Here is a 12,867-nt window from a genome sequence, read left to right as displayed (position 1 = left end):
CCTCCGACAGTGCGGCACTCTCTCAGTACTGCTCCTCCGAAAGTGCATTTCTCCCTCAGCACTGCTCCTCCGACAGTGCGGCACTCCCTCAGTACTGCTCCTCCGAAAGTGCATTTCTCCCTCAGCACTGCTCCTCCGACAGTGCGGCACTCCCTCAGTGTCAGTTATGGATACCGGTATCAGCACATTGAACGTCATGAAAATAACACGAGAATCCGCGTCGATTTGCAGCCGAAGTTGCAAGCAGAGAAATTTATTCTGCCCTCCCGCCTGAAGTCCCACTGCATTCCGACTTCAGGAACCGGATAATTAACAGGCCCGTCCGCACTCGCAATACATCGATCCGCCGGCGCTCAGCAATCGGCGCTGTCAATCGAACGCTCGGTGCTCGGCGTAGCAACAGGCTGCCAGTGACAGGTGAGGAGTAGGCCTGGGCAGGTCACTGTGTAACACCGGGGTGCAGTACTGGTGGGGACAGGTCTGTCTCTGTAACACCGGGGTGCAGTACTGGTGGGGACAGGTCTGTCACTGGATAACACTGGGGTGCAGTACTGGTGGGGACAGGTCTGTCTCTGTATAACACTGGGGTGCAGTACTGGTGGGGACAGGTCTGTCTCTGTATAACACTGGGGTGCAGTACTGGTGGGGACAGGTCTGTCACTGGATAACACTGGGGTGCAGTACTGGTGGGGACAGGTCTGTCTCTGTATAACACTGGGGTGCAGTACTGGTGGGGACAGGTCTGTCACTGGATAACACTGGGGTGCAGTACTGGTGGGGACAGGTCTGTCTCTGTATAACACTGGGGTGCAGTACTGGTGGGGACAGGTCTGTCACTGGATAACACTGGGGTGCAGTACTGGTGGGGACAGGTCTGTCTCTGTATAACACTGGGGTGCAGTACTGGTGGGGACAGGTCTGTCACTGGATAACACTGGGGTGCAGTACTGGTGGGGACAGGTCTGTCTCTGTATAACACCGGGGTGCAGTACTGGTGGGGACAGGTCTGTCTCTGTATAACACTGGGGTGCAGTACTGGTGGGGACAGGTCTGTCTCTGTATAACACTGGGGTGCAGTACTGGTGGGGACAGGTCTGTCTCTGTATAACACTGGGGTGCAGTACTGGTGGGGACAGGTCTGTCTCTGTATAACACTGGGGTGCAGTACTGGTGGGGACAGGTCTGTCTCTGTATAACACTGGGGTGCAGTACTGGTGGGGACAGGTCTGTCTCTGTATAACACTGGGGTGCAGTACTGGTGGGGACAGGTCTGTCTCTGTATAACACTGGGGTGCAGTACTGGTGGGGACAGTTCTGTCTCTATAACACCGGGGTGCAGTACTGGTGGGGACAGGTCTGTCTCTGTATAACACCGGGGTGCAGTACTGGTGGGGACAGGTCTGTCTCTGTATAACACTGGGGTGCAGTACTGGTGGGGACAGGTCTGTCACTGGATAACACTGGGGTGCAGTACTGGTGGGGACAGGTCTGTCTCTGTATAACACCGGGGTGCAGTACTGGTGGGGACAGGTCTGTCTCTGTATAACACCGGGGTGCAGTACTGGTGGGGACAGGTCTGTCTCTGTATAACACTGGGGTGCAGTACTGGTGGGGACAGGTCTGTCACTGGATAACACTGGGGTGCAGTACTGGTGGGGACAGGTCTGTCTCTGTATAACACTGGGGTGCAGTACTGGTGGGGACAGGTCTGTCACTGGATAACACTGGGGTGCAGTACTGGTGGGGACAGGTCTGTCTCTGTATAACACCGGGGTGCAGTACTGGTGGGGACAGGTCTGTCTCTGTATAACACCGGGGTGCAGTACTGGTGGGGACAGGTCTGTCTCTGTATAACACTGGGGTGCAGTACTGGTAGGGAGAGGTCTGTCACTGTATAACACCGGGGTGCAGTACTGGTGGGGACAGGTCTGTCTCTGTATAACACTGGGGTGCAGTTCTGGTAGGGTCAGGTCTGTCTCTGTATAACACTGGGGTGCAGTACTGGTGGGGACAGGTCTGTCTCTGTATAACACCGGGGTGCAGTACTGGTGGGGACAGGTCTGTCTCTGTATAACACTGGGGTGCAGTACTGGTAGGGAGAGGTCTGTCACTGTATAACACCGGGGTGCAGTACTGGTGGGGACAGGTCTGTCTCTGTATAACACCGGGGTGCAGTACTGGTGGGGACAGGTCTGTCTCTGTATAACACTGGGGTGCAGTACTGGTGGGGACAGGTCTGTCTCTGTATAACACTGGGGTGCAGTACTGGTGGGGAGAGGTCTGTCTCTGTATAACACGGGTGTGCAGTACTGGTGGGGAGAGGTCTGTCACTGTATAACACCGGGGTGCAGTACTGGTGGGGACAGGTCTGTCACTGTATAACACTGGGGTGCAGGACTGGTGGGGAGAGGTCTGTCACTGTATAACACTGGGGTGCAGGACTGGTGGGGAGAGGTCTGTCTCTGTATAACACTGGGGTGCAGTACTGGTGGGGACAGGTCTGTCTCTGTATAACACTGTGGTGCAGTACTGGTGGGGAGAGGTCTGTCACTGTATAACACTGGGGTGCAGTACTGGTGGGGACAGGTCTGTCTCTGTATAACACTGGTGTGCAGTACTGGTGGGGACAGGTCTGTCTCTGTATAACACCGGGGTGCAGTACTGGTGGGGAGAGGTCTGTCTCTGTATAACACCGGGGTGCAGTACTGGTGGGGAGAGGTCTGTCTCTGTATAACTCCGGGGTGCAGTACTGGTGGGGAGAGGTCTGTGTCTGTATAACACCGGGGTGCAGTACTGGTGTGGAGAGGTCTGTCTCTGTATCACACCGGGGTGCAGTACTGGTGGGGAGATGTCTGTCACTGCATAACACCGGGGTGCAGTACTGGTGGGGACAGGTCTGTCTCTGTATACCACCGGGGTGCAGCACTGTTGGGGACAGGTCTGTCTCTGTATAACACTGGGGTAGGATACTGGTGGGGAGAGGTCTGTCTCTGTACAACATTGTGGTGCAGTGCTGGTAGGGAGAGGTCTGTCACTGTATAACACCGGGGTGCAGTACTGGTGGGGACAGGTCTGTCTCTGTATAACACCGGGGTGCAGTACTGGTGGGGACAGGTCTGTCTCTGTATAACACTGGGGTGCAGTACTGGTGGGGACAGGTCTGTCTCTGTATAACACTGGGGTGCAGTACTGGTGGGGAGAGGTCTGTCTCTGTATAACACGGGTGTGCAGTACTGGTGGGGAGAGGTCTGTCACTGTATAACACCGGGGTGCAGTACTGGTGGGGACAGGTCTGTCTCTGTATAACACCGGGGTGCAGTACTGGTGGGGAGAGGTCTGTCACTGTATAACACTGGGGTGCAGGACTGGTGGGGAGAGGTCTGTCACTGTATAACACTGGGGTGCAGGACTGGTGGGGAGAGGTCTGTCTCTGTATAACACTGGGGTGCAGTACTGGTGGGGACAGGTCTGTCTCTGTATAACACTGTGGTGCAGTACTGGTGGGGAGAGGTCTGTCACTGTATAACACTGGGGTGCAGTACTGGTGGGGACAGGTCTGTCTCTGTATAACACTGGTGTGCAGTACTGGTGGGGACAGGTCTGTCTCTGTATAACACCGGGGTGCAGTACTGGTGGGGAGAGGTCTGTCTCTGTATAACACCGGGGTGCAGTACTGGTGGGGAGAGGTCTGTCTCTGTATAACTCCGGGGTGCAGTACTGGTGGGGAGAGGTCTGTGTCTGTATAACACCGGGGTGCAGTACTGGTGTGGAGAGGTCTGTCTCTGTATCACACCGGGGTGCAGTACTGGTGGGGAGATGTCTGTCACTGCATAACACCGGGGTGCAGTACTGGTGGGGACAGGTCTGTCTCTGTATACCACCGGGGTGCAGCACTGTTGGGGACAGGTCTGTCTCTGTATAACACTGGGGTAGGATACTGGTGGGGAGAGGTCTGTCTCTGTACAACATTGTGGTGCAGTGCTGGTGGGTACTGGTCTGTCTCTGTATAACACTAGGGTAGGATACTGGTGGGGAGCGGTCAATCTCTGTTTAACACTGGGGTGCAGTACTGGTGGGGACAGGTCTGTCTCTGTATAACACTAGGGTAGGATACTGGTGGAGAGCAGTCTGTCTCTGTTTAACACTGGGGTGCAGTACTGGTGGGGACAGGTCTGTCTCTGTATAACAACGGGGTGCAGTACTGGTGGGGAGAGGTCTGTCACTGTATAACACTGGGGTGCAGGACTGGTGGGGAGAGGTCTGTCTCTGTATAACACCGGGGTGCAGTACTGGTGGGGAGAGGTCTGTCTCGATAACACCGGGGTGCAGTACTGGTGGGGAGAGGTCTGTCACTGGAAAACACCGGGGTGCAGTACTGGTGGGGACAGGTCTGTCTCTGTATAACACTGGGGTGCAGTACTGGTGGGGAGAGGTCTGTCTCTGTATAACACGGGTGTGCAGTACTGGTGGGGAGATGTCTGTCACTGTATAACACTGGGGTGCAGTACTGGTGGGGACAGGTCTGTCTCTGTATAACACTGGTGTGCAGTACTGGTGGGGACAGGTCTGTCTCTGTATAACACTGGGGTGCAGTACTGGTGGGGACAGGTCTGTCTCTGTATAACACCGGGGTGCAGTACTGGTGGGGAGAGGTCTGTCTCTGTATAACTCCGGGGTGCAGTACTGGTGGGGAGAGGTCTGTGTCTGTATAACACCGGGGTGCAGTACTGGTGGGGAGAGGTCTGTCACTATAACACTGGGGTGCAGTACTGGTGGGGACAGGTCTGTCTCTGTATACCACCGGGGTGCAGTACTGGTGGGGACAGGTCTGTCTCTGTATAACACTGGGGTAGGATACTGGTCGGGAGAGGTCTGTCTCTGTACAACATTGGGGTGCAGTGCTGGTGGGTACTGGTCTGTCTCTGTATAACACTAGGGTAGGATACTGGTGGGGAGCGGTCTGTCTCTGTATAACAGTGGGGTGCAGTACTGGTCGGGAGAGGTCTGTCTCTGTACAACATTGGGGTGCAGTACTGGTGGGGACAGGTCTGTCTCTGTATAACACTAGGGTAGGATACTGGTGGGGAGCGGTCTGTCTCTGTATAACAGTGGGGTGCAGTACTGGTGGGGAGAGGTCTGTCTCTGTATAACACAGGGGTGCAGTACTGGTGGGGACAGGTCTGTCTCTGTATAACACTAGGGTAGGATACTGGTGGGGAGAGGTCTGTCTCTGTATAACAGTGGGGTGCAGTACTGGTGGGGAGAGGTCTGTCTCTGTATAACACTCGGGTGCAGTACTGGTGCGGAGAGGTCTGTCTCTGTATGACACTGGGGTAGGATACTGGTGGGGAGAGGTCTGTCACTGTATAACACTGGGGTGCAGAACTGGTGGGACAGTTCTGTCTCTGTATAACACCGGGGTGCAGTACTGGTGGGGACAGGTCTGTCACTGTGTAACAGTAGGGTGCAGTACTGGTGGGGAGAGGTCTGTCTCTGTATAACACTTGGGTAGGATACTGGTGGGGAGAGGTCTGTCTCTGTATAACACTGGGGTGCAGTACTGGTGGGGAGAGGTCTGTCTCTGTATAACACCGGGGTGCAGTACTGGTGGGGACAGGTCTGTCTCTGTATAACACTGGGGTGCAGTACTGGTGGGGACAGGTCTGTCTCTGTATAACACCGGGGTGCAGTACTGGTGGGGAGAGGTCTGTCTCTGTATAACACCGGGGTGCAGTACTGGTGGGGACAGGTCTGTTACTGTATAACACTGGGGTGCAGTACTGGTGGGGAGAGGGCTGTCTCTGTATAACACCGGGGTGCAGTACTGGTGGGGAGAGGTCTGTCTCTGTATAACTCCGGGGTGCAGTACTGGTGTGGAGAGGTCTGTCTCTGTATCACACCGGGGTGCAGTACTGGTGGGGAGAGGTCTGTCTCTGTATAACACGGGTGTGCAGTACTGGTGGGGAGATGTCTGTCACTGTATAACACTGGGGTGCAGTACTGGTGGGGACAGGTCTGTCTCTGTATAACACTGGGGTGCAGTACTGGTGGGGACAGGTCTGTCTCTGTATAACACCGGGGTGCAGTACTGGTGGGGAGAGGTCTGTCACTGTATAACACTGGGGTGCAGGACTGGTGGGGAGAGGTCTGTCTCTGTATAACACTGGGGTGCAGTACTGGTGGGGACAGGTCTGTCTCTGTATAACACTGGGGTGCAGTACTGGTGGGGAGAGGTCTGTCTCTGTATAACACGGGTGTGCAGTACTGGTGGGGAGATGTCTGTCACTGTATAACACTGGGGTGCAGTACTGGTGGGGACAGGTCTGTCTCTGTATAACACTGGTGTGCAGTACTGGTGGGGACAGGTCTGTCTCTGTATAACACCGGGGTGCAGTACTGGTGGGGAGAGGTCTGTCTCTGTATAACACCGGGGTGCAGTACTGGTGGGGAGAGGTCTGTCTCTGTATAACTCCGGGGTGCAGTACTGGTGGGGAGAGGTCTGTGTCTGTATAACACCGGGGTGCAGTACTGGTGTGGAGAGGTCTGTCTCTGTATCACACCGGGGTGCAGTACTGGTGGGGAGATGTCTGTCACTGCATAACACCGGGGTGCAGTACTGGTGGGGACAGGTCTGTCTCTGTATACCACCGGGGTGCAGCACTGTTGGGGACAGGTCTGTCTCTGTATAACACTGGGGTAGGATACTGGTGGGGAGAGGTCTGTCTCTGTACAACATTGTGGTGCAGTGCTGGTGGGTACTGGTCTGTCTCTGTATAACACTAGTGTAGGATACTGGTGGGGAGCGGTCAATCTCTGTTTAACACTGGGGTGCAGTACTGGTGGGGACAGGTCTGTCTCTGTATAACACTAGGGTAGGATACTGGTGGAGAGCAGTCTGTCTCTGTTTAACACTGGGGTGCAGTACTGGTGGGGACAGGTCTGTCTCTGTATAACAACGGGGTGCAGTACTGGTGGGGAGAGGTCTGTCTCTGTATAACACTGGGGTGCAGTACTGGTGGGGAGAGGTATGTCACTGTATAACACTGGGGTGCAGGACTGGTGGGGAGAGGTCTGTCTCTGTATAACACCGGGGTGCAGTACTGGTGGGGAGAGGTCTGTCTCGATAACACCGGGGTGCAGTACTGGTGGGGAGAGGTCTGTCACTGGAAAACACCGGGGTGCAGTACTGGTGGGGACAGGTCTGTCTCTGTATAACACTGGGGTGCAGTACTGGTGGGGAGAGGTCTGTCTCTGTATAACACGGGTGTGCAGTACTGGTGGGGAGATGTCTGTCACTGTATAACACTGGGGTGCAGTACTGGTGGGGACAGGTCTGTCTCTGTATAACACTGGTGTGCAGTACTGGTGGGGACAGGTCTGTCTCTGTATAACACTGGGGTGCAGTACTGGTGGGGACAGGTCTGTCTCTGTATAACACCGGGGTGCAGTACTGGTGGGGAGAGGTCTGTCTCTGTATAACTCCGGGGTGCAGTACTGGTGGGGAGAGGTCTGTGTCTGTATAACACCGGGGTGCAGTACTGGTGGGGAGAGGTCTGTCACTATAACACTGGGGTGCAGTACTGGTGGGGAGAGGTCTGTCTCTGTATAACACGGGTGTGCAGTACTGGTGGGGAGATGTCTGTCACTGTATAACACTGGGGTGCAGTACTGGTGGGGACAGGTCTGTCTCTGTATAACACTGGTGTGCAGTACTGGTGGGGACAGGTCTGTCTCTGTATAACACTGGGGTGCAGTACTGGTGGGGAGATGTCTGTCACTGTATAACACTGGGGTGCAGTACTGGTGGGGACAGGTCTGTCTCTGTATAACACTGGTGTGCAGTACTGGTGGGGACAGGTCTGTCTCTGTATAACACTGGGGTGCAGTACTGGTGGGGACAGGTCTGTCTCTGTATAACACCGGGGTGCAGTACTGGTGGGGAGAGGTCTGTCTCTGTATAACTCCGGGGTGCAGTACTGGTGTGGAGAGGTCTGTCTCTGTATCACACCGGGGTGCAGTACTGGTGGGGAGAGGTCTGTCTCTGTATAACACGGGTGTGCAGTACTGGTGGGGAGATGTCTGTCACTGTATAACACTGGGGTGCAGTACTGGTGGGGACAGGTCTGTCTCTGTATAACACTGGGGTGCAGTACTGGTGGGGACAGGTCTGTCTCTGTATAACACCGGGGTGCAGTACTGGTGGGGAGAGGTCTGTCACTGTATAACACTGGGGTGCAGGACTGGTGGGGAGAGGTCTGTCTCTGTATAACACTGGGGTGCAGTACTGGTGGGGACAGGTCTGTCTCTGTATAACACTGGGGTGCAGTACTGGTGGGGAGAGGTCTGTCTCTGTATAACACGGGTGTGCAGTACTGGTGGGGAGATGTCTGTCACTGTATAACACTGGGGTGCAGTACTGGTGGGGACAGGTCTGTCTCTGTATAACACTGGTGTGCAGTACTGGTGGGGACAGGTCTGTCTCTGTATAACACCGGGGTGCAGTACTGGTGGGGAGAGGTCTGTCTCTGTATAACACCGGGGTGCAGTACTGGTGGGGAGAGGTCTGTCTCTGTATAACTCCGGGGTGCAGTACTGGTGGGGAGAGGTCTGTGTCTGTATAACACCGGGGTGCAGTACTGGTGTGGAGAGGTCTGTCTCTGTATCACACCGGGGTGCAGTACTGGTGGGGAGATGTCTGTCACTGCATAACACCGGGGTGCAGTACTGGTGGGGACAGGTCTGTCTCTGTATACCACCGGGGTGCAGCACTGTTGGGGACAGGTCTGTCTCTGTATAACACTGGGGTAGGATACTGGTGGGGAGAGGTCTGTCTCTGTACAACATTGTGGTGCAGTGCTGGTGGGTACTGGTCTGTCTCTGTATAACACTAGTGTAGGATACTGGTGGGGAGCGGTCAATCTCTGTTTAACACTGGGGTGCAGTACTGGTGGGGACAGGTCTGTCTCTGTATAACACTAGGGTAGGATACTGGTGGAGAGCAGTCTGTCTCTGTTTAACACTGGGGTGCAGTACTGGTGGGGACAGGTCTGTCTCTGTATAACAACGGGGTGCAGTACTGGTGGGGAGAGGTCTGTCTCTGTATAACACTGGGGTGCAGTACTGGTGGGGAGAGGTATGTCACTGTATAACACTGGGGTGCAGGACTGGTGGGGAGAGGTCTGTCTCTGTATAACACCGGGGTGCAGTACTGGTGGGGAGAGGTCTGTCTCGATAACACCGGGGTGCAGTACTGGTGGGGAGAGGTCTGTCACTGGAAAACACCGGGGTGCAGTACTGGTGGGGACAGGTCTGTCTCTGTATAACACTGGGGTGCAGTACTGGTGGGGAGAGGTCTGTCTCTGTATAACACGGGTGTGCAGTACTGGTGGGGAGATGTCTGTCACTGTATAACACTGGGGTGCAGTACTGGTGGGGACAGGTCTGTCTCTGTATAACACTGGTGTGCAGTACTGGTGGGGACAGGTCTGTCTCTGTATAACACTGGGGTGCAGTACTGGTGGGGACAGGTCTGTCTCTGTATAACACCGGGGTGCAGTACTGGTGGGGAGAGGTCTGTCTCTGTATAACTCCGGGGTGCAGTACTGGTGGGGAGAGGTCTGTGTCTGTATAACACCGGGGTGCAGTACTGGTGGGGAGAGGTCTGTCACTATAACACTGGGGTGCAGTACTGGTGGGGACAGGTCTGTCTCTGTATACCACCGGGGTGCAGTACTGGTGGGGACAGGTCTGTCTCTGTATAACACTGGGGTAGGATACTGGTCGGGAGAGGTCTGTCTCTGTATAACACCGGGGTGCAGTGCTGGTGGGTACTGGTCTGTCTCTGTATAACACTAGGGTAGGATACTGGTGGGGAGCGGTCTGTCCCTGTTCAACACTGTGGTGCAGTACTGGTGGGGACAGGTCTGTCTCTGTATAACACTAGGGTAGGATACTGGTGGGGAGCGGTCTGTCTCTGTATAACAGTGGGGTGCAGTACTGGTGGGGAGAGGTCTGTCTCTGTATAACACAGGGGTGCAGTACTGGTGGGGACAGGTCTGTCTCTGTATAACACTAGGGTAGGATACTGGTGGGGAGAGGTCTGTCTCTGTATAACAGTGGGGTGCAGTACTGGTGGGGAGAGGTCTGTCTCTGTATAACACTCGGGTGCAGTACTGGTGCGGAGAGGTCTGTCTCTGTATGACACTGGGGTAGGATACTGGTGGGGAGAGGTCTGTTACTGTATAACACTGGGGTGCAGTACTGGTGGGGAGAGGGCTGTCTCTGTATAACACCGGGGTGCAGTACTGGTGGGGAGAGGTCTGTCTCTGTATAACACCGGGGTGCAGTACTGGTGGGGAGAGGTCTGTCACTGTATAACACCGGGGTGCAGTACTGGTGGGGACAGGTCTGTCTCTGTACAACATTGGGGTGCAGTGCTGGTGGGTACTGGTCTGTCTCTGTGCAACACTAGGGTAGGATACTGGTGGGGAGCGGTCTGTCTCTGTATAACAGTGGGGTGCAGTACTGGTGGGGACAGGTCTGTCTCTGTTTAACACCGGGGTGCAGTACTGGTGGGGAGAGGTCTGTCTCTGTATAACACAGGGGTGCAGTACTGGTGGGGACAGGTCTGTCTCTGTATAACACTAGGGTAGGATACTGGTGGGGAGAGGTCTGTCTCTGTATAACAGTGGGGTGCAGTACTGGTGGGGAGAGGTCTGTCTCTGTATAACACTCGGGTGCAGTACTGGTGCGGAGAGGTCTGTCTCTGTATGACACTGGGGTAGGATACTGGTGGGGAGAGGTCTGTCACTGTATAACACTGGGGTGCAGAACTGGTGGGACAGTTCTGTCTCTGTATAACACCGGGGTGCAGTACTGGTGGGGACAGGTCTGTCACTGTGTAACAGTAGGGTGCAGTACTGGTGGGGAGAGGTCTGTCTCTGTATAACACTTGGGTAGGATACTGGTGGGGAGAGGTCTGTCTCTGTATAACACTGGGGTGCAGTACTGGTGGGGAGAGGTCTGTCTCTGTATAACACCGGGGTGCAGTACTGGTGGGGACAGGTCTGTCTCTGTATAACACTGGGGTGCAGTACTGGTGGGGACAGGTCTGTCTCTGTATAACACCGGGGTGCAGTACTGGTGGGGAGAGGTCTGTCTCTGTATAACACCGGGGTGCAGTACTGGTGGGGACAGGTCTGTTACTGTATAACACTGGGGTGCAGTACTGGTGGGGAGAGGGCTGTCTCTGTATAACACCGGGGTGCAGTACTGGTGGGGAGAGGTCTGTCTCTGTATAACACTAGGGTAGGATACTGGTGGAGAGCAGTCTGTCTCTGTTTAACACTGGGGTGCAGTACTGGTGGGGACAGGTCTGTCTCTGTATAACAACGGGGTGCAGTACTGGTGGGGAGAGGTCTGTCTCTGTATAACACCGGGGTGCAGTACTGGTGGGGACAGGTCTGTCTCTGTATAACACTGGGGTGCAGTACTGGTGGGGACAGGTCTGTCTCTGTATAACACCGGGGTGCAGTACTGGTAGGGAGAGGTCTGTCTCTGTATAACACTGGGGTGCAGTACTGGTGGGGAGAGGTCTGTCACTGTATAACACTGGGGTGCAGGACTGGTGGGGAGAGGTCTGTCTCTGTATAACACCGGGGTGCAGTACTGGTGGGGAGAGGTCTGTCTCGATAACACCGGGGTGCAGTACTGGTGGGGAGAGGTCTGTCACTGGAAAACACCGGGGTGCAGTACTGGTGGGGACAGGTCTGTCTCTGTATAACACTGGGGTGCAGTGCTGGTGGGGAGAGGTCTGTCTCTGTATAACACTGGGGTGCAGTACTGGTGGGGACAGGTCTGTCTCTGTATAACACTGGGGTGCAGTACTGGTGGGGAGAGGTCTGTCTCTGTATAACACTGGGGTGCAGTCCTGGTGGGGACAGGTCTGTCTCTGTATAACACCGGGGTGCAGTACTGGTGGGGAGAGGTCTGTCTCTGTATAACACTGGGGTGCAGTCCTGGTGGGGACAGGTCTGTCTCTGTATAACACCGGGGTGCAGTACTGGTAGGGTCAGGTCTGTCTCTGTATATCACTGGGTTGCAGTACTGGTGGGGGCAGGTCTGTCTCTGTATAACACCGGGGTGCAGTGCTGGTGGGGACAGGTCTGTCTCTGTATAACACTGGGGTAGGATACTGGTGGGGACAGGTCTGTCCCTGTATAACACTGGGGTGCATTACTGGTGGGGACAGGTCTGTCTCTGTATAACACTGGGGTAGGATACTGGTGGGGAGCGGTCTGTCTCTGTATAACTTCAGGGTAGGATACGGGTGGGGAGAGGTCTGTCTCTGTATAACACTGGGGTGCAGTACTGGTGGGGACAGGTCTGTCTCTGTGTAACACCGGGGTGCAGTACTGGTGGGGACAGGTCTGTCTCTGTATAACACTGGGGTAGGATACTGGTGGGGAGAGGTCTGTCTCTGTATAACACTGGGCTGCAGTACTGGTGGGGAGAGGTCTGTCTCTGTATAACACCGGGGTGCAGTACTTGTGGGGACAGGTCTGTCTCTGTATAACACCGGGTTGCAGTACTGGTGGTGACAGGGCTGTCTCTGTATAACACTGGGGTGCAGTACTGGTGGGGAGAGGTCTGTCTCTGTATAACAGTGGGGTGCAGTACTGGTGGGGAGAGGTCTGTCTCTGTATAACACCGGGGTGCAGTACTGGTGGGGAGAGGTCTGTCTCTGTATAACACTGGGGTGCAGTACTGGTGGGGAGAGGTCTGTCTCTGTATAACACTGGGGTGCAGTACTGGTGGGGAGAGGTCTGTCTCTGTATAACACTGGGGTAGGATACTGGTGGGGAGAGG

The 12,867-nt window shown here is 55.1% G+C and overlaps 1 protein-coding gene across 1 annotated transcript in view; it reads left to right on the top strand.

Moving 5' to 3' along the window:
• The first annotated feature begins 341 nt into the window (after nt 1-341).
• Nucleotides 342-12,867, top strand: part of fbxw5 (F-box and WD repeat domain containing 5) — a 123,749-nt gene continuing 111,223 nt past the window's right edge. The window contains exon 1 of the mRNA XM_068012836.1: nt 342-417. The gene's annotated coding sequence lies outside the window, so the exon portion shown is untranslated. The remainder of the gene's footprint in view (nt 418-12,867) is intronic.

This window comes from Heterodontus francisci, chromosome 32, assembly GCF_036365525.1.
Source record: "Heterodontus francisci isolate sHetFra1 chromosome 32, sHetFra1.hap1, whole genome shotgun sequence".
NCBI lineage: Eukaryota > Metazoa > Chordata > Chondrichthyes > Heterodontiformes > Heterodontidae > Heterodontus > Heterodontus francisci.
The sequence above is the reverse complement of the archived record's forward strand: the minus strand, read 5'-3'. Positions and strand labels throughout refer to the sequence as shown.